The following is a 25,696-nucleotide window of genomic DNA, read 5'->3' on the forward strand; positions in this document are numbered from 1 at the left end:
CATCATGCTGCAAACCTGGCTCCTCGCCCTCTCCTCCCCTACCATCTTGATGCCTCGTTTCCTTTGTTCCACTTATGAGGTAGTGGCTTCGGCTCTGGGACTTGCCAAACCCTTCACCCAGTTCCTGGGGGCAAGAAGGAATGGAGGAGTGGTGTTTCTTCTTCCTGCCCTCTTCTTGTAGACCTTCAACCATTTCAAGGGTGTTGTGAAAACACGACCTTCACATCATAACCCATGTTGTTTTAGCTTCCAGGGCTGCTGGGACCTTAAGTATGCATGCACATACACACACACACACACACACACACACACACACACGTGTGCATGCACCAGCAGGAAAACCTCCCTTCCCTGGTATTAAACAGTCTCTGGATGGCCCAGAGCAGGAGTTGAGATAACCCCACCAGAGTGGTGGTTCCATCAGTAATAATAGAGGTGGTGTTGGCAGCAACTGCTGTCCTTTCCCTGGGACACAATATAAGACCGGCTGCCACCCTGCTGGGGTTTGACATATATTATTTAATTGCATTCCCACAACAATCCTCCAGGTAAGTATGATTTCCTCTGTGTTGAAGAAGAAATGAGACATGTGGAGATGCAGAGACAGGCCCCTGGACACACTGGGAAGAAGTGTGAGGCTGTGTCCACCCAGAAGGCATGCTTGTCATACAGGTTCTGACATGTGGGGAATTCTTTCCTTGGGGATGTCCTCCCATTGGGGTGCACAGCCTGGCCCAAGATTCCCTGGGAAGTGCGTCCAGTGGGAGATTTCTGTTCCCCTCAAAACAGGTTTTTTTCTTGATCCCTTCTTTGAGGCTATAAGTTCCTCAAAGGCACCAGGTTCAGGGGAATGAAGTACAGGAAGAGCTGTTTTGAAAAATATTTGTTCTTTGCTCCCTGAACTTAAAGGTTAGTAGAGAGGAGCCCAGAGTGGGGTCCAGGCTAACACTGCTCATCGCTAGGGTCTGTGACCTGGGGAAGAGCCTTGCCAGGGGGTCCAAGGGAGGACCAGTTCCAGGAAGTGGGGAGAGGAGGTGTGGGGAGGGACCCAGGGGAGGGTAAGTCATGTGGGTTCATCAGCTCAGGCTTGGTGAGAGAGGGGGAGCAGACTAGAGATGGTCCCTCGGACAGGTACAAAAGTCACATCATGGAGACAACAGGGTCTGAAGGAGGTGTGTGGCCTGCTGGAGGTCAGGTTCACAGGCTAGCCCCGTCTGCTGATGCAGTCAAGGGAGTCAGCAGGCAACACCTAGCCAGACTTTCTGTCCCCTGCCCACCATGAATTACCACGAACCGAGATAGCCGATCTGAAAGCTGTAGCTGGTGGAGTCTAGTTCCCCCTTAGAGGAGGCTTCTGGAAGAGTATTGGAGTCAAGTAATTGAAAGCTTTGGGACAACAGGTTGTCTGATGTTTGGAATCTATAAAGAGGCTATAGAAATTACAAGTACCTGGTACTCATATGCAATTGACAACCACTCATTGGAGTTTGGAAAAACTGAGAATTAAGCCTTCCCTTCCTCAGCTGCTCTGTCCTCCCTAAAGTGGGGTCCCTAGATCAAAGGCAGCAGCATCATCTGGGAACTTGAAAGAAATTCTAATTACCAAGCTCCACCCCCAAACCCCCAACCAATTTTACCTTAAAGATACAAATAAGAGAATTTTAATCCTTTTGTATGTGAGGAAGTTAATTGTGTAATGAAGAATGCAATTTGCTACATGGAAATATAAATGACAAATACAAGGATTGTGAACTACTGAAATTTGCCAGCCTGTTTGGAGTAAGAGCATGTGTTTTTAAGCCTTTTTTCCTCCTCATGAATCAAGGAAAAACTTCTTGTAAGCGAACAGGGAGAAAAGGTAATATGAGAGGATTTTTCAGTGGGATGATTAAATTGTCTCATGGAAATTTTAATGTTATGTATCAATTTTAATATATGAAGCAAAATTTTCTGTCCAGAATTAAAGTGAAGCTTGTTTAAAGAGGCAACACAAGAATATTTCCTATAGGTATAGGCTCCATTCACTTGGGATAATATCACAGAAAACTATTATCTTTTCATTTAGTGATTTTTTCACCCCATAGATAAGCATTCCCTGGTGGCTCAGTTGTTAAAGAGTCTGCCTGCAATGCGGGGGAACTGGGTTCGATCCCTGGGTTGGGAAGATCCCCTGGAGGAGGGCATGGCAACCCACTCCAGTATTCTTGCCTGGAGAATCCCCGTGGACAGAGGAGCCTGGCGGGCTACAGTCCATGGGGTTGCAAAGAATCAGACATGACTGAGTGACTAAGCACACAAGCACCCCCAAACTGACTGAATCAGAAACCAAAGCCTGCTGTGATTTTCCAGGTAATTCTAATTTACCCTCCAATCTGAAACCTTAGGACAGTGACAACCAGAGTAAGGCACGTGATGGTTTGTGAAGTTTTAGGTAATGTGTGGAATGGGCGTTGGAGAGCACTGAATTACACAGAGCAAGCTATTCATTTCTTATACTATCCCTCCTCTGCAAGGAGAACATCTCAGTTTAGGGGTATCAGTAACAGCCTGACCTAGTAACACTTACTAGTGCCCATTTTTATCTAGAAGAAAGCATCTTTCAGAATGGAAAACCTAGGTGAGTAACAGTATCCAACCAACATTTACTTACTATTTTAGGGTTTCTATTAATTTTGCTTTTAGCCTCATGATATGTTTATGGTCAATGAGAATGGGTTTCTATTTTTGGTACTGATACAGAGTTTCTTTTTAAAGTAAGTTAAGAAAAAGTGAGTCATTAAAAAGCATTAGCTAAATATTAGTACAGGTGTACTAGCGTCTGTTGGAGTTGGTGCTGGAGGCGTGGAAGTGTTTAGGAGGCTTTCTTAGACGTCAGCGCTGCTGCAGAGACTCGGCTTATGGACCTGGCATGGATTTATCAACGGGCTTATGGATTCTCATTTTTTGGATTTTCTTCATTGTGGAGGGTGTTTTTCTCTGCTGAGAGGCACCACAATATGGCCACAGTGATTCCCAAATTATGGCCAAGGAACCACCTGCATTGGATTCCCCTGGGAGGCTTTGGTTTCACTCTTGAACTATTGAATGAGAATTCTGGAGCACAGGCTAGGAATCTGCATTGAACAAGCTCCCAGGAGATTCATGTGGCCAATAAAGTTTGAGAATCACCGGTGAGGTGGAAAGAGCACAGATTTGTGAATTCAACAACCCGTGTCCGTATCTTCACTCGGCCTGGCAACTCACCTAACCTCTTAAAACCCCATTTCCTTATCTGTAAAGCGAGGTGAGCAGCAATTGTTTTTCAGGATTGGGGTGAGGCTCAGGCAATTACCAGCTGTGATGTTCTTTGCCCGCATTAGCTATTTTCTGTGAGCTCAATTTTCTTCATCTTGGGGATGTAATTCAAAGCTATTTCATTTATGCTTAAGCTATTCTGGCAAAGATGTTGAGATGTTTGTATGGGGTTTAGGACAAGTTTGGTTCTTCTTGCTAGGTTTGCTCCTGTAGGTATGCTTTTGGGCATCAAAAAAAAATTTTTTTTCCCCAAAATGTGGCTTCAGATGCTAGCGAACACTGCATACCCTGTGTATCAGACCACGGCTGTTGCTTTTACCAGAATAGAAGGCTGTTTTACATGCAAATACCATGGCCTTCCTTTGCTAGTTGTGTGCTGTTTCAACCCCAGGGGTCTCCCAGGGCTTTGCAGCATAGGTTTTCATTGAAAAAAAAAAAAAAATTGAAGGGTTAAAAGGAAGATTTAAAGTGGTGTTAATGAGAATTCTTTTGTGGATTCAAAGCCTGAATCTGGATGCACCATCCAGCTTGAGATGGATGGGCGTTGCAGCTCTGGGCTCTGCCGACCCAAGGCAGCCCTGGGTGTCCCTCAGCCTGAGAAGTGTCCTCCAGTCCAGCAGTGCGCACTGGACCAGGGAATGGTGCCAGGGTTGCTGGCTCTTTCAGGACCTCCTTGTGTGACCTTGTTAAATCATCTGCCCTCTCCAGGCTTCAGTTTTCTCAAAAGCAAAATGGGGATAATAAGAACTTGCCTCCTGGGACTGTTAGAAGATAGACTGAGAAGAGATTTGTGAAAAGCGTGTTGTCACCTAGACGGTGATGTGCGGACCTTGTCTGCCCATCTGTCACCTGAGAAGTTACGTGCAGACATTTTCTGTCTGTCAGGAGGCCTTCATTCGGTATTAATCTCCATGGTCTCGCACATTTAGGGACTTTGGATGTCATTTGGTTTAGAGATGGCAAATTCATGGACCATAAGCTCTGCTCATTGCATGGGCATGAATTCTTCTGAGTACCTCGTGTTCTTTAAAAATTGCTTCCAGATTCCTTTAGATAGGTGCTGTGTTCTTTGGTTTGCTGAAGTATTCCTGCCTTTCTCTGTTACTTGATCGGTAACTTTGTGCATTTATGTTTCCTGTGGACCCAGAAATCCCTGGAAGTGACCTTCTAAAGTTTTGATGTCAGGTATAGTCCCCAGGTGTAGGGGCTGTTACAGGTTTGACTGGTTCTCCTGAAGTCATGGTTTGGCATCAAAATAGCCATGAGTGAGGTGTAGGGAATCACAGGGTGGGATACCACCCCAGCAGTGGGTGGGTGGGTGGGTGGGTGGTCAGAGAGGGCTGTCCTGGGGAAGCCTGGATACTTGAAGGACATCTCCAAGGGTGGGAAGACAGTGGGGGAAGGGTGGCCTAGGCTTGACTTGTCTACAAAGACAATGACACAAAGGCATTAAATGCCACTGTGAGTTTGGGTGACCCTCGGGTAAGGGGGCGCTGAGGTGAGGATTGTGAGACGGGTGGTGACAGGGAAGGAACTCTCTTCTCCAGGGATGTCATGATGTTTTAGTCAGTGGCTCTGCAGGAAAATGGAACTCTACTCAAAGGTGTGTAACTGGAGAAAATTCCATGAAGCAACTCCTGGCGGTGTAGACATGACAAAGGGGATCCATGAGAGGTGCTGAGACACCAGGGGAGGCTCTGAGGAACAGGTCTGGGGGGCGGGTACTAACTTTAAACATGTGGGCTTGACGTATCTGTTGGTCACCCATGTGTGTCAGGCAGTTACACACAAGTCTCAGAGTCCCGGGAACAGGTCTAGAGTAGAGATGTAAAACCGGGAGTAGTCAGTGTATGGATGGTATTTAAAGTCATGGGCCTGGATTGAGATCCTCAAGGAAACAGGGAAAAGAGAAGAAACTCAAGGACTGACCCTGAGTGCTGCAACATCTAGAGATCTGGAAGAGGGACAGAGTCTGGCCTGGAGGCTGAGAAAAGTGAGGTGGGGAGGGCAAGCGAGAAGAGTGTCTAGAATTTGGAGAGAAGTCAAGGGAATATTCAACTGAGTAGGTACTGCTCACAGGGCCGGTTGATGAGGTTTGAGATTCAGCAGCCTTTGGATTCAGCAACATGGGGGTCATGGATAACCTTGGGGAATGTGGTTTCACTGTCCTGGGGACAGTAAGAGCCTCATTGGAGTGGGTACCAGATATAGGTACAATGCCATTAGATGGGATGCAGTAGCTAGACAGAACTCTTTCCAGTTTTGTCTTGTTCCTGGGGGAGCAAAGAGATAGTGAAGATGTGTGCCCTTTCATGCTTGTGATAGTTTTTTATTTTTAAATTTTTATTGATTTAATATCTTTCTGTGGAACATCTTTTTGTGATCTTTAACTCATGGATCCATAGATATATAGACAACATGCATATTGTTACATAAATCGGACTGTATTTTTTACATAACTTGAGTTAATGCAATATTACATAAGCTTCTTTCTATGGCAATACATTTGAATCTACTAAACAATTCCTTTTTATTGTTGTTTTGGTTTTTACTGAAAGAAAAAAAATACTAAAGAAATTTTGGGAAATGGAGAAGATGAAAATCATTCCCTAGACCCAGCTCCCTTGTACCAGCAATATTAGAATATATTTTAATTTTGAGCCCCCTTCCTTCACCATGGTTATATATTTTTTAACAACCAGTCCATTCTGAAGGAGATCAGCCCTGGGATTTCTTTGGAAGGAATGATGCTAAAGCTGAAACTCCAGTACTTTGGCCACCTCATGCGAAGAGTTGACTCATTGGAAAAGACTCTGATGCTGGGAGGGATTGAGGGCAGGAGGAGAAGGGGACGACAGAGGATGAGATGGCTGGATGGCATCACCGACTCGATGGACATGAGTCTGAGTGAACTCCGGGAGTTGGTGATGGACAGGGAGGGCTGGCGTGCTGCGATTCATGGGGTCGCAAAGAGTTGGACACAACTGAGCGACTGAACTGAACTGAACTGAATGTTAGTGCAGGATCATTTTGATACCTTGACTTTCTCACTTAACATTTCATCATGAGCGTTTTTCCATGCTGTCTCTTTTTCCACTGTAACCTCGGTAGTTAAAATTTGCATGATCTCATTAGGACCTGTTCCCAACCTCCATATTTCCTGCGGAGTCGGAGACTAATGAAGGGGATGAACAAAATGCTGTAAATATTTTGTTGTTTCGCAAACACAAGCACTCTTAAATCCAGTTTAATGATTGCTCAGTTTAATTAAACACTCTTGGTAGAACTCATTACCCACTTCTCTGCACTGATTACCACCCTGATATGAAAGATTCAAATGCACCTCTCACATTTTCTTTTTTCTTTCTTTCTTTTCTTCTTCCACAAATAAGAGAGGAGAAATCGGAAGGGAAGAATCTGATTCTGCTTTGTATGAGCTTCTGACCCATACTGGTAAATCATTTTGTTTGGGATCAGGTTCTCTAATCTTTTCATGTGGGAGGATTATGAGTTTTTCCCCCTCCTCTTTTAAAAAAAATGCCTTAAGCTACAGTTTCCAGGCTATAAAATTTTTAGTGTACATCATAGTGAATTTACATCATAGTACATCAGGGAAAAGAACCTGATGCTGGGAAATATTGAAGGCAGGAGGAGAAGAGGGTGACAGAGATGGTTGGATGGCATCACTGACCCGATGGACATGAGTTTGAGTAAGCTCCGGGAGTTGGTGATGGACAGGGAAGCCTGGCGTGCTGCAGTCCATGGGGTCGCAAAGAATTGCACATGACTGAGCAACTGAACTGATAGTGAACTTTGGTCACTGTATACAATTATATAGCCACCATCCCATTGAGATACAGAGTCATTCCCTCACCTCAAGAAGCCCTCCTCCCTTGCCATCCCCCTCTTTGCCTCCTGACATGTGCCCCAACTCCTTGCCCCAGGAAACCACTTTTCTGTGTTTTGATACTATAGCTTTTCTGTTTCTACAGTTTTATCTAAAAGGAGTGATATGGTATAGTTATTCGCGCTTGACTTTCACTTAAGTCTCCTGTTTGTGAGTGTCATCCATCTCATTGAGTGTATTAATATTTCATGCTGAGTAGTCTTCCATGGCAAGGATCTACCACAATTTGTTAATCCATTCACTTACATTTTGTTCCCTGTCTCTGACTCAACTCACTCACTTTATTCATCCTTAAATTGCCAGTGACAGAGACAGCCCGAGAGCTTCTGTTCATGTTTTTGATCACCTGGGACATTTCTGAATGCTGAGTGCTCTGCCAGTACCTGTGCATGCTGCACTTCCCCTTCTGTGATGATCGTAAACTGGAACTCAGTGGACGGGAATGCTCAGTGAGGATTGGGCCTTGAAGTCAGCAGATAAATTGGGACTTGCATACTGTCAAGATTACTCTTGGAAAAATCCCTTCAGGCCCCCGTGATAAAGTGTGTTTGGTCGAGTAATTCTTACGCACGCTGGAGTTTAGGGTCCCTTGAACTAGGCTCAAGGACAGAACAAAAGGAAGTAACTATGCAGATGAGTGGGTGAGGAGGGCCTTCTGCATTTCATGGTGGAAATCCAAGATCTATCTGGTCTATTTCAGTAGTCAGTCTCTGTGATTTTAAATCAAATGCTTTTATTTATTCATCTTTTTGATGGGAGGAGGATTTAATGAGATCATATGGGTAAAAACAATTAGCCCAGGGATTGGCACGTAGTATGGACTGTAAAATGTTTCATGGATCTGAGTCTACTTCTTACCCGATTAGAATCACATATAAACCCTGTTTGTTTTTTTTTTTTAATTGGGGTATAGCCAATTAACAGTGCTGTGATAGCTTCAGCTGAATAGTGAAGGGACTCACCCATGTGTGTACATGTATCCTTTCTCCCCCAAACTCCCCTCCCATCCGTGCTCCCACATAACATTGAACAGTTCCTTGTGCTATACAGTAGCTCCTTGTTGGTTACTCATTTTAAATATGGCAGTATGTACATGTCAGTCCCCCATCTTTTCTTTTTAATGTGGACCATTTTTTAAAGTCTTCATTGAATTTGTTACAGTATTGTTTATGTTTTGGCCGTGAGGTATATAGGATCTTAGCTCTCTGACCAGGGATTGAACCCTCACTCCCTGCATTGGAAGGTTAAGTCTTAACCAGACTGGACCACAGGGAAGTCCCCAGCACCTGCTTTTCAAAACAGTTCAGAACTTGGCCCTCTGATCTTGGTCCTCTGTAGCTGCTGGTCTCTGCTGCAGCCCATAGACCAGCTATAACCCTCCTGCCTTTGAGCACTGTTCCCATAAACCCACTGTTGTATGTCTGTAGATCAATGTTCAGTCCTCAAAGGGATCTCAGATGGTGGGGCTCAGCCACCCTTGGCTATAGAGCTTTCCTGCAGCCCAATGCCCCCAGCAGTTGTGTTTCTAAAGACGTGCTGTTTGTTTTCTCAGCTGATAGGCCAAATCAGAGGGTGTGCCCTGATGTCTTTTTTGGGGGGACCCTAGCACTGAAGGGGCTGGAGAGATGATGGGTACCCCAGCAGCTTACAAAGGAGAACACTTCTCCAGAAGTGTTTCATTTAATACACAAGAGATGGATGCATCAGCTTTCACGTGCCTACTTCGTCTCCAGCGTCATTCTCGAGTGCCTGAGAAGTCAGAGGTGCTGATGTCCCTTGCCTTGGGAAATCTGTTTTACTGTTTTGGGAGGAGCATGGTGGTGTGGTGTGAGCTGAGAGGGCCTCCCCTGCTGGTCAGGAGCAGGAAGAGGACAGAAGAGGGAGACGGGACAGAGTGGAGATTCTTGTTCACCGTTCCTCAGAAGTCCAACCGCTGGAGTTGTCAGACATCTGGAAATTTCCTCCTTGACCCCTCCTGAGTTCTTGTGCCTGGGCTCATAATAAAATTGACAGAAGACAGATTTCACATGAGAAGAACAAGTTTTAATTCATGCACCTGGAGGTCTCATAGAAACGGGACCTTCAAAGTGGCCACAGCAGGCAACTTTTATACTCGTAGACAAAGAAACAATGCATTTGGGAGGAACTGGCAGGACAAACAAATTTGGTGGTGGGTGCTCAATTAGTGAAGAATCAAAACAGAGTTTGGACTTGGGGTAGTAAGTTAAAGAAGTAAAAAGTTGAACACATATAATAACCATTTGTACAAAAAAGGAAAAAAAGTGACAGTGTTTTTATATCCACTTCTAGGCCCAAGTTCTATCTCTGTCTATAAGGGTGTCTTTCTACCTCCAGATGCCAGGGTTGGGTGGGTTTGGTGGGGGGAGAGGGAGTGAACCTTTCGCAGGAGAGATTTATTTCCTGCTTTCAGGGAGACAGAGGGAGCGTCAGGGTGTTCCTCTTACACTGGCCAACTCTTAAATAACTTTAATTCAAAATAACTGGAACTTCCCTGGTGGTCCAGTGGTTAAGGCTTCATTTACCAATGCAGAGGGTGGTTCAGGTTCAATCCCTGATGGGGCAGCTGAGATTCCATATGCCTCATGGTCAAAACAAAAACAAAAAACAAAACATAGAGACAGAAGCAACATTGTCACACATTCAATAATGACTTTAAAAATGGTTCATAAAAAAAAAATCTTAAAAACAACCATTATGCTATTGCACTACATTTTGGGGCAGCCAACCCAGGATTCCAGCAGAGCACATGCAGGCAGACCGAGAAGCAAGTGCCAGTTCCTTTCATCTGAGCGGGTTTTCTAACCCCTTGTTGCCACATGCCTGGTAAACTGTGTTTAAGCCTCAAGCGGGAGTTAGGTTTCACCTTCCATCCTTCCGAAAACAATGTCAAAGAAACAACTGCAAGTTGGACAGGAGCGAGGAGCTTGTCAAGAGGAACGTTTGCAGTTCGTGGAGAAGGGCTTTTGTGAGGGGGCGAACAGGTTGTGATGGGTGGGTGAGCCGGTGGCCTGATCTGTCACGGGAGCCGGAAGCGTTTTTAGGGTTTTTGTTTGTTTGTTTTGCCATCAACCGATCCTCAGAAGGGCCCTACGGGGACGAAAGAGGTGAGTTAGTGCATGTTTTGTCCGTGTTGGTCAGTGGAGATAAATAATTTCAGAAATAATAGAGGAGATCTATGTGGCTTTGTCATAGGTGTACGGAGGGGACATCTCAAGTCTTAGCCACGTAGAGAAGGGGTGGGTCTTTTGTACTAAGCAGATTCCCGACCACAGAAAGGTAGATTTCTTACCCCTCACTGCTCTCCAGGAACGCAGGGCCCAGGTGAACCTCAGCATCGTCACCGGCGCTCTGTCGCGACTCACCGCTCACCCTGTCACATGAATGGGCAGCACTGGCTTAATTCTCACTGCTGGTCCTCGGGAAAGAGAAGGATGGTGCTGGACCCTGCCCAGGTGGGCTTACTGAACCTGAACTGGGAGGAGGAATGAAGTGGGAGACCAAAGCAGGGTGGAGGACTTGACACCTGAGCTCAGGTAGGCAGGGGCTGTAGACACAAAGAGATGCTACCCCTGAGACACGTGACGGCCCGGTAGTGAAATGTAGCCCAAGGAATGGCCGGCTTACCAATCAGATGGGTAGTTCCCTCCACTCCGGGAGGATGAAAGAAGAGAGATAACCATTCCCACTCACCACGCCCAACCACATCCACCCACCCCAACCAGCTTCAAACGTCAGCCTTGTTCTTTATTAGCTAGATGGCTTCCAGAGGCAGTTTCCTTATCCATAAAGTGGGGAGAGTGGTACCTGCCTCCCCTGGCAAAGCTCCCAAGCATATGAGAGTTCTCCTCCATTTGCGATTGATGGGCAGGTAGGAAGCAATGCGATTCCACTGGCTAATTGTTTAACTTTTCGGAGATTTTCCTTTGGTTACAAGTCGCTCCTAGTGAGGGAAATGGCTTTTAAAAGCAACAGCAATTTATCTGTCTCCTGCAGTAAAGCTGTAGACGTCGTATTGGGAGGAATCCTCTTCAGGCAGCTGCCTCCTGCTAAAACATCATGGTAGCCAAGTGACACAGCATTCGGCACTGCCCGCAACAGAGCGCGTGGGCCAATCTGGACCCCCACCGTGAGGATGCACCCACATCCTGGGGGCAGCCAGGTCTGTGTAGGAACCTGGAAGTGGGAGGTGAAACAGCTAATGCAGAAGGCAGCTTGCAGAGGGTCCTCAAGTGAGTGCCGAGATCTGCTGTCAGGGAAGAGACCCACAGCCCTTACATGTAGCTGGGCCAGGCCTGAGTCCTGCAGGGGGAGGTGGGGGTTCTTAGCCCTGCCATAAACTTTTTAATAGAAGCTCAGATTTTGAAGCACATTGAACATTGCGGTTGAACTCCCAGGGAGGCCCTAAAATGGCAAAGGCTGTCATCCTGGGAGTGATTTTCTCTGGGCTCTGACCGTAAGACATTAGCAAAATCATCAGCATAGCCATTTCCCTTCGATGGGCCACAGTTTGGGCTGCCTCTGTCCTTAATTGCTTCTCTCTTTTCCTCCCTATCTCTTGACTTATTAAGTCATTGGATAGCACACTCGTGAAGCAGGCCATTTAGGGAGGGCTCAAGGCTTGTATGATTAGAGTTGGAGAGGGGGACCCTAAGGCTATGTTTCCGAAGCCCCAGTAGCACGCACATTCGGCCTATGTGCTTGTGGTTTTAAGTGTATGTTTTTTAAGACCTCAAACGTGTACCACAGAATAATGTAATGAACTCTCATCACCGGCTTCAGTAAGTATCACCTGTGGCCAATTTTAATTTACACTTGTATCTGCGTACCCCTTATGTGGTATTAATATATTTTTCCCATTATTGCCCAAATTTCCTTATACTGCCCCTTTGTGGACACACCCTTCCCTCACCCTCCACTCCTAGTAACGGCTGATCTGTTTGCACTTCTGTAGTTTTGACTGTTGGGGAGAAAGATAAATCCTCTGCACTTGTGGGTTCTTCTGGCTGGCCTAAGACATAAATTGACATGAGACAGATTAATCAGGGAAATCAAACAGAAGTTTAGTAACATATATACAAGGGGAGACTCAGGAAAACTGAGTAACTCACTGAAATGTCTGAAGCCATCACCTTAGATACTGTCCTCAGCCAAAGACGAAGCGGTGTTGGGGGAGTAATTTGAGTGAAAGGGCAGGAAGGTCGTTTACCTGGAGGTGGAAAAGCAAAAGTTTGGTAGACAAAGGCTTGCTGGCCCTGCAGCATTGATGGGACATGGAATGGACTCTGATCCTCTAGGCCCTGCCAGCTTTCCCCCACTGAACCTGGCCAGATCCTTCCAGACATCTCTGGTGATAGGCCTGTTCTAGAAGTAGGCTCTTTATCTAAACGTTATAAGTAGTTAGTTCAGTTCAGTTCAGTTGCTCACTCGTGTCTGACTCTGCGACCCCATGAACCGCAGCACGCCAGGCCTCCCTGTCCATCACCAACTCCCAGAGTCCACCAAACCTATGCCCATTGTGTCAGTGATGCCATCCAACCATCTCATCCTCCATCGTCCCCTTCTCCTCCTGCCCTCAATCTTTCCCAGCATCAGGGTCTTTTCAAATGAGTCAGTTCTCCGCATCAGGTGGCCAAAGTATTAAGGGGGAAGTAAAAAGACTTCCTGAGTCTTTTTTAAAAAGTAATTTTCTTTCTTTATGTCTGAATTTTCATTGCTGTGTGGGCTTTTCTCTAGTGGTGGTGAATGGGTTTCTCATTTCAGTGGCTTCTCTTATTCAGAAGCGTGAGCTCTGGGGCACGTGGGCTTCATTAGTTGCTGCACATGGGCTCAATAATTGTGGCTCTCGGGCTCGAGAGCACAGCCTCAATAGTTGTTGCCCACGGGCTTAGTTGCTCTGTGTTTCATGGGATATTCCTGGATCAGGGATCAAACATATGTCTCCTGCGTGCGCAGGAAGATTTTTTACTACTGAGCCACCAGGAAAGCGCCAGAGTCTTTTTAATTTCTTTTTTTATCTATTTTTACTGAAGTATAGTTGATTTATGTATACTATATATATTGCATATATATTCTTTTTCAAAGTTTTCCATTATGGTTTGTTACAGGATGTTGTAGTCCCCCAAGTCTTCATTTTATTAAAAATAATCAGCCTAACAGTCCTCATGCCAAAGAGACATATGTTGGGGTGGCAGGTTTTGCACCCGTACTTGACTTTTCTAGAATGTCGGATAAATGGAAACATGCATTATGTAGCTTTGTGAATCTAGCTTCTTTCAATTAACATAACGCATCCGATACTTGCCCATGTTGTGTGAATCATTAGTTTGTTCCTTTTCATTGCTGAGTGGTATTCCACAATTGCCTTTTGAACTGGATTCTAAGGGTCCCAGGATCCATGGAGACTGGTGGTATTGTCCTTTTATGGTTGATTCATGCAAATATGTGCAACAGGCTAGGCTTCAGAGGAAGAAGGGGTTTTAAGCACAGGTAACAAATCATCCTGCCTTCCTTAAAATGAATTGATGTGACAGAAGATTGTACCAGGCTGGGAGCAGGAAAAGGTACCCTCCTTTTACCTCATACTCAGAGTGATTCCTAGGAGATACAATGATGTGATTAGATTGCAGAGGTTCACCTAGGGTGGATTCACAAATCTGTTTTCTGAAAAAGTAGCAGCAATCCTGGTTGTGAAATTTGTCAAGGGAATATATAGGGTAGTGTCACAAATGAAGATGGATGCAACCATCAAAATGAAACAACAAAATGAAAGCTCTCGAATTCACTTCAATAGAATTTTAAAGGAATAATGTAGCACTAATGCAACAGGATTTATCCTAGAAATACTGGGAAAATTCAGTATCAGGAAATGCAGTGATATATGTCACACTGATACATCACCATAGAATGATTAGTCCAGGAGTCTCAAAAAGGCTTTTGAGAAAAATATAACACCCATTTTGGTTGAACAAGAAACTCAATACACTAAATGCTTTGGTCAACTAGAAACTGAGAGATGAGTACTTTCAATGCAAAAATTAAAAACAACAACAGCAACAAAAAAGCCCAAAGCTTTTCTAAACCTAAAGCTTATGTCATCATTTGCTATGAAAAATTAGAAACATTGACATTAGAGCCAAAATTAATGCCAAATTGTCTGATGCTGCCATCATTCAAGATGAAAAAGGCTGTTATGGATTGAATTGTCTCCAGAAGACTATAGGTCAAAGTCCTAACCCTCAGGACCTCAGAATGTTACCTTTTGGAAATAGGATCTTTGAAGAAATAACCATGAGAAGATGAGGTTATTAGGATAGGCCCTAATCCATTATGACTGGTGTCCTTATAAAACAGGGAAATTATGATTGAGACAGGCCTGCACAGAGAGAAGACTGTGTGAAGAGATAACAGTGAGAGCACCATGTGAAGATGGAGGCAGATATTGGAGTAATGCCATGCCTTGTAAGCTATGGAAAACCAGAGGTTTCTGGCAAACCACCAGAAGTTGGACAGAGATGGGACAGATTCTTCCTAAACTGTCAGAAGGAAGGGACCCTGCCAAAACATTGATTTTTGACTTCCAGACTCCAGAACTGTGAGATGATACATTTCTGTTGTTTAAGTCACCCACCATGTGATACTTTGTTATCTCAGCGCCAGGCAACAGTGGTGAGCCTTTATTGAGTGCTCATTGTTCTGAGCACTTTATATCCATGACCTCATTGTAATTTCCTCCACAGTTCTTTGAGGGAGAAATGATTATTGATGTTATGTTGATGAAGAAACTAAGTCACAGAGACATTAGCAAACTTTCCAAAAGCCATGTATTAAGAGATGGTAAGAGATAAGACAGTGATTTAAATGCAGGCCATCTATTTTCTGAACCAATCCTTAATATTACTACTAATTATGCCATATTCAGGTCCACAATAATTACAGCATGTTGGTACTGATATATTTAGACACGTAGATCACTGAAATAGATAGAAAGTTTAGAAATAGATCCATGTGTATGTAAGCATTTAATATATGTTATCAAAACGATGCAGATGAATTTATTTTTTCTGCAGTGACGAATACCAGAGTATCAGATAATTTATGTAGGCAGTTCTACTAGAGGGGGAAATGTTTTACAGATTTTACTTTATACTCAATGATGCCCATCTGGCAAAAATAATTCAGAGGTTAAAAGAAGCTTAGATCAATGTCTATAACTAAAAATAGAGGAAATGGGTTAATGTTTTTAACCTATTAAGAGCACTTATAAGTTAGAATGGATACCCAGTCTGATTATAAAATGAGTGAAGGGCATGAACAGGCAATTTGCCAATGAAGAGATGCCCATGGCCAGTTGAACTTATGAAAAACGTTCAACTTTCCATAGTATTCAAATAACTTAAAGTGATGGCCTCTGCATTTCCCTAATTAAATTGACAAAGATTAGAAACAATGGTTCTTAGTGATGATGAAGATGCAAAGGAAGTGAGCAGCCTCGCACGTTTTGGACAGCAGTGTTTTGGAATAGCTGTTGTGGAAGGCAGTTTCACTATGCGTATAAAGTTATGCGTGCCCTTTGATTTGGGAAATTCAACTTTCAGAAAATTATCGTAAGGAAATAAAATGTTTACTTTATAAATAGTAAACTGTGAAAACAGTAAAAATAAGGAAATGAAATTTGGTTTAGTAAATTATAGACATTTAGGATGACAACCATTAAAATTAGATTGTAGAAGAATATTTAGTGAAATATAGTCCTGAAATAGTAATGCACTTTAAAAGCAGGTTGCAAAGCTTTACATTCACTCTGTTTTCAATTTATTTTAGAAAGTAAAATTTCTATGTCAGTGGGAAAAACCTCACAATATATAGATCACGATATAAATACCAATGACTGTGATTAAAATTTTCCAGGTTATTTGCAGTAAAAATGTATTGTTTTTGCAATTAGAAAAAAACTAATAAACCTTTCATACACATGCACATACACACATTTGTGTATAAATAATGTGGGGCTTCCCTACATAGTGTACACACCTGTCAGATATTAATTACACCAAACATCCCATATTGTCAAATATGTTGGTGCTGTGGAAATTTTGCATATTTGTGACATTAAGGTAACTAGAAGAGTGTCTAGTTAAAATCTGTCAACAGTTGTAACCTGTTACAATGTGGACTGCTAAATTATGAACGCATTTTATAGGCACTCTACTCCTAATAAGAACAATAACAGCTAATATATATTTTGCTCTTAAAATGTGCCAGAATTTTTCTAGGTTCTACATGTTTATTGTCTCTTTTAATTCCTCTAAGAAATCTATGAGTGAGTGTGTGTGTGTGTGTGTGTGTACACACACACACCAAGATTCACAAAGTAAGATAAATATGTTAGATTGTGTTTTTTTTTTTTTTTTTTTGAGGGGGCACCATGATTTAAGAAAATAGTCTTTTATGAGACATTTCAAAGAAGCTTTCGTATTCTGGACTCGCTCCACCTCAGTTTCATCCTTACTTTGTGTGAGACGCTTGTGGGTACCAGGTGGAGAAGGGAGGCCTCGTGGGACTCTGAGCTGGGTGAAGACCAGCGTGCTGCTCTCAGTGATCTGTGTGGTTTGGTCCTGGAACAAACTGCTGATTCCCTGGGGAGTAGATGGAATGGATTTCCTTTAAGCCTACTCTCTATCAACATCATTTCTTCTGAGTTTTCAGTAAGACCACAATTTTTCCTATCTTACATAACCTCTATTATTTCTAAAATAATTAGAGAAATGATGAAGGGGAGGATATGGAAAATTGCCATTGATTCTACCATAGGAGGTGTTGCTTGCTTCCCAGCAGATTCCTGGTTTATGGATGCTGCAGACCAGGGCCAGGGCTCTGTTCTTAAGGCTTGCCTTGAGGAGTTTCCCAGGGCCTTGGGAAGCTGTTGAGAGCAATCTATGTAAAAGCTCATAGGAGGAGGTCAGGTCAATTTTAATGAATGTCAGTTCAGTTCAGTTGCTCAGTCGTGTCAGACTCTTTGTGACCCCATGGACTACAGCACGCAAGGCTTCCCTGTCTATCACCAACTCCTGGAGCTTGCTCAGACTCATGTCCATCCAGTCGGTGATACCATCTAACCATCTCATCCTCTGTCGTCCCCTTCTTTTCCTGCCTTCAATCTTTCCCAGAATCAGGGGCTTTTCTAATGAGTCAGCTCTTTGCATCAGGTAGCCAAAGTATTGGAGTTTCAGCATCAGTTCTTCCAATGAATATTTAAGATTGATTTCCTTTAGGATTGACAAATTCAATAAAGACTTTAAAAATGGCCCACATCAAAAAATCTTAGAAGAAAAATTTATTGCGTTAGCCAGAGAAGGAGTTTTTCTGTAACATCGTATAGAAAATCCTGAATGAACTTCTTGGCCAACCCTATAGTTTGGGTTAATGGGATGTATATATAGAAATAAAATACATGCCATACATATGTATGTCAAATATACAGCATATATAATATGCATGCATATATATATGTACCATGTTATATACTGTATATGCATACATATGCAATATAGTATACATACACCTATATATGCTATACATACTATCTATATCCTATATATTTTTTCCTGTGTATAGTTAAACCATTACTTATTACCATGGTATGAAAATGACAGGAACACAAATGATATCACCAAATCAAAGATTTTTTTTATGATTATGCAGTATACAACTATACTTGTAATACCTTGAAGTATTAATAGTATAGAATGTTATTGTTATTTTATTATTCTATTAGTCGCTAAGTTATGTCTGACTCTCTTGTGACCCTATGGTACTTAGTAGCCCGCCAGGCTCCTCTATCCATGGGCTTTCCCAGGCAAGAACACTGGAGTGAGTTGCCATTTCCTTCTCTGGGGGATCTTCCTGACTCAGAGATTGAACCCACATCTCCTGCATTGGCAGGTGGATTCTTTAGCATATACATGAAGGAAAGTTGATAGTGATTACCCCCAATTTGACTACAGTCCTAAAGTTTACACTATGGAAATAGTGACTGGTGGACTTGAAGGAAACTTCAAACAATTGTTAATAATAATAAACAGCTTCAATCAGCCTGTTAGAGAGGATATTGAAGTTTCTACTCCATAAAAAGTGATTCTGCAAAATTATTGTCATGAAGAGGTAACCCAAAGGAATGTAACCAGGAAGGTAAGGGGAAATATTGTCAGGAAGATAATTAATAAAAATGTTATTTTTCTGGATTGCACAATGTTTATGGTACCTGTAGGCTGTTGGAAGTTTATTGTTTGTTGTGATTTCTTTTCTCATTTCAAATAAATAGTCCCTTTCTTAGTTTGTAATCTTTTCCCTAAAGAATGTCCCCTCCCCAGTTTATTTAAGCTTCAGGCTCACAACACTCAGACTTACTCCTGGAGTGGAGGGTAATGATATTATCTTTGGACGGATGAGAAAATTGAAACTCTGAGAGGTTAAGTGGCTTGTCGAAGGTCACATGGTCATAGCCTGGGCTCCAGGATGCTCATCGCCTGTGTGCTGTGCCCTCTTCCCAGTGGGGGGTGATTGGGATGTGGCTTGCTTCCCTCTGCGTTAGTGGAGTTGCAGCTGCAAATTGCCAGAGCCCTGGGAAATGTGGAAGGGCTCTCTGCCATTGGCTCTTTGCAGGCTTTAAGTAGTTGCCCCTCGGGGAATTGTTCACATACTCGCTGGTGGTACCCAAGCCAGGTACTCTTTCCTCTGGCTTCAGCGTGTCAGCCATGGGGAACAGTTATCCTCATAACTGTTGCTGGTTTGGTGGCTGCTCTCGGTCCTCACTGGAAAAACCATTTTGCCATTTCCCACTCCTCTCATTCTGCCCTGAACTCTTAAGGCTTTCAGACTGTGGGCTCTCTCAGATGAGAGAAGGCCCCAGGGCCCCTGGGGAGGATGGGTTAGAGGGGAAAACCCAGCAGCAGACTAATGAGGCCTTAAATGCTGTTGATGCAAGAAGGGCAAAGGGTATCCCAGTTGGGCATCCTTTCTCTCTTCAATAGCTTCTCCCTCTCGCAGCCCTTGGCATCCAAACTGGCAGATACTACTGGGCTTTCCAGAATTCCATCCATCAGACTGTGCTTCTCTCAAGAATGAGTTGTGTGGTACATGAATTGCTTTCCTTCAAGGTGGGCCCAAGTTGTCTTGCATCCTCTAAGTCTATGGGAAACACATGTAACACTGTAAGCTTCACTATTTATAGTTTCTTTGCTACTTTTGTGTGGAATTTTTGTTCAGTTCAGTCAGTGTTGAAGTCGGAGGGTTTGAGAAATCTGCTCCCATGTCACCATCTTTCTCACTAATGTTGGTTTGGATTCTGCTTTTTGCATTCTAACTTTTCCTGAAACTCTGTTAACCCACAGGTCTGTCACACAACCCTGTTGTCTTTGCCTCTTATGTTAGTTTCCCTTTGTAGCTTTCTCTCCTTGTTTCATAAAGGGCTGGGTCTCTCTGCATCCTATGAGGATGCTGAATGTTTTTTAAAAGCATTCATCAGGTTCCTATAGTAGATAATATTTTAGCAATCTTCTGTTCAGTTTCCATGATGACTTCCTTTGCATTTTCCTCTTTTTTTAATCATAATAATTTTTATTATTTTTCCTTAAGATTTTACTTTCTTACTGCAGGAGATGGTGAGGAGAGACCCCAAATGCTTGGAACAAGTCTTGTTCATTAGAGGGCCAACAGTGTGGTTTCCTGTTTATTAAAAACTGTATTTCTGAAGTTGGGGGTTGATAGTGTGGAAGGAACACATGGTCTGCCTAGTAAATTCCAGGCAGATGAGGTTTAACATTTCCTTTTCCAGATTATAAAAAGCGTGTCACAAAGTGGTCGGCCACTTGAATATTTCAGTCCATTTCAGTTTCACAATGCTGGTGATAGTTTTATTGTTTTCAGTTCTGTTGGAAGTTTTCACCTTTTTCCAGTGTTTTCTTAGGCATGGTGGTGCGGTTCTAACAGAGATTGCTAGGAGGTGCCTGCCAGATTGTACTTCAAAGGGGATGTGACTCGGCCAAGGTCATTCAACCAGCTGGTGGCAAAACCACGCCTGTAATGCGGGCTCCTTTTTTCCAGGCAAATCCTCCATCTTCAAGACCACCTGCCGCTCTCATCCTGTCAGAGCCTGAGCTACGATGTGGCTTAGAGAACTGTGGCTTTGTTAGAAGTTCATTTCTGTTCTGGGAGTTTTAGCCTGAGGGGGAGTCATGTTGGCAGGGGCTGTACTCATAGGATCCCATGTCTTGGGCCTTTTTGGATTAAAAACAAATGTGCATAAAGCTAGAGGTGCCTGAGTGCTTGTTCCAAAGATGAGATATGTGTTTATGTGTCTCTGACATGAACTCCTTGGCATTGGCGAGGCAGAGATGAGGCACCTTTAAGGTACTGGGTCTGTTTGTTGTGCCTGGGAATCTTAGGAACGACCCTGTTATCTTGTTTTGAAATGTTCCTTAAAGGCCATGTCCTTGATTGCTAGCAGAGTGCCTGCTTCCTGTCTGTGGGTGCCTCTGTCTTTGTGAGATTAACTTCTCCAGGGAACTGAAGTATCAACATGTGAAGGAAAGATTTGCACAGGGTTAATGATTTAACAGGTTGACAAGCTAGCACAGCTCAAACCACGGTTACCTAAGTCACCGTCAGCATCCCCAGGACCTCAGAACCCTTCCTCCTGGTCGACTGACTCGATCACGACATCCAGGGAATATGAGTTTTCACTTTGTGGAGGCTCCTTTTATCCTCTGTCCTTAAAAACCTTTCCTTTCACATTTAATGCACATTTAACAGGCCATGATACATGGAGCCCAGCTGGCCACCACAGACAGATTTGCCAAAGCTTAGCTGTTCTGAGAGAGCCCACACCAACTATACTTAATGATAATATCCAGACCTCAATAAATGTTTTATCTACACAGTGACCCGTTTGGTGATTTATATGGGGCTGGATGCTATTATTAAGTTTAACTGACTATATGGAACCCTAAATTTTTTGCTTTGTCGTTAGATGTTAATATACATATAAAAACTGAGGACAGAAACTAATTTCTGTCAACCAGACCTAAATGTGTCTGAGGATTTTGTAGGCACAACATAGTGTAGCAGAGAAATGATAACCTTTGGGGAAAGGAAATAGAGAATCCACAAACACAGGGAGCTTGGATTGGATTCTTGTTTTGTTGGAATCTGTTTATCCATCTTTAAAATGAGAGTGATTAATTCCTGGATCCTGGGATGTCTGTTATGATTATGTGGGATTATGTGATACCTGACAAGGAATAGCTGTTCAATAGGATCACTTAAAATTTTTTAAAAACTAATTACTTTTGGCTGCCCTAGGTCTTTGTTGCTGCATACAGACGTTCTCTAGTTGCAGCAGCAGCGGCTACTCTCTAGATTCGGTGTGTAGGCTTCTCGTTGCGGTGGCTTCTCTTTGTTACCAAGTGTGGGTTCTAGGCCCTCGAACTTCAGTAGTTGCGGTTCTCGGGCTCTAGAGCTCAGGCTCAGTGGTTGTGGCCCATGGGCTTCAAACACCAGGGATCAAACTGCTGTCCTCTGCATTGCAAGGCAGGTTCTTAACCCCGGGACTACTAGGGAAATCCCAAGGAACACTTTCTTTATCCACCTTATGGATGTGTTTGTCAAGTGCCTACTATATTCAAAGCACAATGATATATGATGAGCCAAGGTGGGTACCTTACTTGCTTTATTTCTTGCCATGCTTTCCATGTCTGACTCTCCCTAGAACATAAACTTCCTGAATGAAGGACACACAACTTTTCATCCCTAGCTCCAAATCTGGTTCCTAGAATAATGTCTGGTACATAATAGATGCACAATTTAGGATTATTGAGTGCCATTCAAGCATGGTTGTTCAGTTCCTCCGTCATGTCTGACTCTTTGCAACCTCATGGATGGGCTTCCCTGTCCGTCACTATCTCCCAGAGCTTATTAAAACTCATGTCCGTTGAGTCAATGATGCCGTCCAATATCTCATCCTTTATTGCCCCCTTCTCCTCCTGCTCTCATTCTTTCCCAGCATCAGGGTCTCTTCCAAGGAGTCAGCTCTTCACATCAGGTGGCCAAAGTATTGGAGTTTCAGCTTCAGCATCAGTCCTTCCAATGAATATTCAGGGTTGATTTACTTTAGGATTGATTGCTTTAATCTCCTTGCAGTCCAAAGTTCGAAAGCGTCAATTCTTTGGTGCTCGCTGCTCAGCCTTCTTATGGTTCAACTCTCACATCCATACATGACCTCTGGAAAAACCATAGCTTTGTCTAGATGTACTTTTGTCGGCAAGGTGATGTCTCTGCTTTTTAATATGCTATGTAGATTTGTCATAGCTTTTCTTACAAGGAGCAAGCGTCTTTTAATTTCATAGCTGCAGTCACTGTCCACAGTGATTTTGGAGCCCAAGAAAATAAAGTCTGTTATTCAAGCATAGGTTAAATTAATACAGAGGTAATAGGGAAGCAGGAGAATTGCCAAACTGGAGGGGTTTAGTGGTTTTTCATGTAAAAGACATTATGATAGAGTTGAGAGGGGTTGTGCTTTGGGGTCAAATTGAAGGTAATTTGATTCCTGCCTCTGCCTTTACAAACTGTGTAGCCTTGAGGAAGTTACTTAACCTTTCTGAACCTGATTCCAACTTTGCAACATTGTACATTGATTCCCAGAGAGCAACTCACAGCATGCTGTAAGAGAAATAAGGTAGAACTTCTAAGATCCTGCCACTTTGTTATTCAGGATTATACAGTGAGCACAGAGGGCTGATTTCTTCCAAAGTGAAACTTGGGAAAGCTTTGAATGTTTTCTCCCAGAGACTCTTGATGTAGTGGTTATGCGAGTCCACTCCTTGCTGGGCCAGTAGGAGCACCTGGCTGTGGCCTCTGCTGAGGTTCTCCAGGGTGTCCACTACTGGAGCCGAGATCTACAGTGAGGCCGGAGGGAAGGAACACCAGGGGCCGGGAGAGAGCCGTGTGTGGACCACGTGACTCCTCCTGCCCTTGGACCATCAAGACAGTGAGTGGAGACCCAGCTGGCTGACCTTTCAGGCCCTGTTGGACTGGGGCTCGGGATGTGCGGCTGTTTCTTTTTTCCTTTGAAAAAAAATTACGTGCTAAAAATAAGTCAGTTTGGGAAGAAGAGGTGCCTGGCAAGCCAGGTAATCCTGTAGTGGCAGCAGCGTTAGTGGGCACTGAGGGTTATGGCCCAGAGACCAAGACTGTGGCGTACTACCTTGGTTTAGACCCCAGTCCAGCCATTGCTGAGCTGCGAGATTTGGGGCAGGTTGTTTAGCTAATTCTGAGTTTTATTGTGCATAAAGCATGGGCAGTAATAGCATCAGTGTCTGTGGGCCCCTTGAGGATTAAAAGAGGGAAGCTCATGGCCATGGCCTAGCACCGTGCACAGCACACAGTAAGCACTCAACAAAGGCTAGTTGCTGTCATTTCCGTTTTCACGTCGAGGAAATGGAGGCGCGAGATTTTCTCTGACCCGCCAGAGGTCAGAGAAGTGCCAGAACCAACCTGGATGTCATCCTTTGAGGCTGTCTTTCACTCCTGACACTTCTTTGTACTCAGTTCATTCATTCATGAGGCGTTTATTGAGTTTCCCTTAAGCTCTCAAGCATCAAAGTACCCAGGTCTTTGATACCTCCTGACGATTCAGTGGCAAAGAATACAGACATATGCTTCCTGCCCCCGTGGACTTAAACAGGTGGTGGGAAGACAGAAAATAAATAAGCAGATGAGAAGATAAAAAAATTCCAGAGTTCTTCAGAGGATGTGAATAACAACAGTGTTGAATAGAAGTAAGACAGTGTGGTAGAGGAGAATTGGGAAAGAGAAGAGGTTGTTTCCCATGGAGTCTTCAGAGAGGCTTCTCTGAGAAGGCTGAGACTGATGTTTGATGTGGAAGATACCCCGTGAATCACTGGGGCGAGAGTATTCCAGGCTAGGGGACCAGCATTGGAAAGACCCTGAGGCCGTCAAGAGCTGGTTTGGGCTTCCAAAGTCTTGAGAAGATGACTCAACTCCTGCCAGAAAGCAGTAGGCGGCCCTTCCTTCTGTGTAGGGGAAACCTTTTCTCACCTTTCCCAGCCGATCTAAAGTTTCCCTGAAACAGGTTATGACCCTTGGCCAACCCTTTCTCTCCTGGCTCCCTCAAAAACAGAAATGCAAAAAAGACATCACTGTTGCATGAGAAAAGATGAAAGATGCTATTCTGACTTCTGAGTGGGCAGAGCGCTGGCCCGGGGCCAGGACAGCTGGCTGCAGTCCCAGCTCTCCACCCCCCTCTCTTTGCAGCCTTGTCCTTTTCATGCCTGTCTCCCCACCTGTAAGTTTCAGAGCTGGGCCAGGTGACCCCTTCGCTCCTGACACGTGGGAGAGCAGCAGAATCCCTGAATCCACTCAGGGGTTGTTGAGGGGAAACAAAAGCAGGTTTCCTGGGTTGGATGGGGCCGCCATCCAGGCTAGTGGAGCCTCCAGCTGGGTCTCCAGACTGGGCCATCTTCACGTTACCCAGAGATGCCCGGCCGCCCTCGCCCGCTGCCTCCTCTTCTTGGCAGGGTGAGTGCTGACCTCGCACATGGCGCCTTCTTTCCTCCCTGGTTGTGATGCACGGCAGCATCTGCTGAGACATTACCCGGGGCACAGCAGACGGCTGTCTTCCCTGCTCTCCCCCGGAGCCTGGGAGGGCTGGCACATGGGAGGAGACACGGTTCTGCCTGCCACGTCCCACTGGGTTCTCTTCTTCCAGGACATTCAGATGCACCAGACTGAGGCCTGTGGCAAACCCCGCAGGGAAGCTGGTCTGAGCAGAGGCTTTTATTTCCAGGGGACACCTGGCCCTCCTGTATCCCAGCAAACGTAGCTGGGTGACATGGTAGAGGACAGTCACCGTCTCCCAGTGTGTCAGAAATCGAGGTGCCCTCCAAGAGAGTTTAATTTATTCCTTTATTACCTGGTCAGAATCTCTGACCTGAGAGGTTAGGTGGTTTGCCCAAGGTCACACAGCAGTAAGTGGTCAGTGAAGCTGGGCTTATCACCCTAGGCACTGCTGATTCATACAGGAGGTGATGCACCAGCTCAGATAGTTTCTTTAAAATATTTTGTTTGGAGATTATGATTTGAGCCTGGGCACATAGAACATAGCTATTTCCCCCATTTCTCATTCATATGTTGAGATTAAATATTAATGTGTGTGCATGCGAGTCACTTTAGTCGTGTCTGACTCTTTTCGACCCTGTGGACTGCAGCCCACCAGGCTCCTCTGTTCATGGGATTCTCAAGGCAAGAATATTGGAGTGGATTGCCATGCCTTCCTCTGGGGGATCTTCCCGACCCAGGGAACGAACCCAAGTCTCTTACGTCTCATGCATTGGCAGGTAGGTTCTTTACCACTAGGGCCACCATGTAACAAATACTTGGCACCTACCATGTGCCAGGCTC

General features: G+C 44.2%; 1 protein-coding gene and 1 long non-coding RNA gene across 13 annotated transcripts in view; one reads left to right on the top strand and one right to left on the bottom strand.

The window, feature by feature from the left end:
- Window positions 1-25,696, top strand: part of PTPRT (protein tyrosine phosphatase receptor type T) — a 1,155,381-nt gene that overhangs the window by 283,336 nt on the left and 846,349 nt on the right. The window lies entirely within an intron of this gene.
- Window positions 9,850-11,387, bottom strand: LOC123329160. The gene is made up of 3 exons (XR_006544367.2): window positions 11,027-11,387; window positions 10,512-10,694; window positions 9,850-10,309 (listed from the first exon to the last, which is right to left on the bottom strand). It is a non-coding gene; the product is annotated as an uncharacterized LOC123329160 (long non-coding RNA).

Source organism: Bubalus bubalis, chromosome 14 (genome assembly GCF_019923935.1).
Source record: "Bubalus bubalis isolate 160015118507 breed Murrah chromosome 14, NDDB_SH_1, whole genome shotgun sequence".
In the NCBI taxonomy this organism is placed as follows: Eukaryota; Metazoa; Chordata; class Mammalia; order Artiodactyla; family Bovidae; genus Bubalus; species Bubalus bubalis.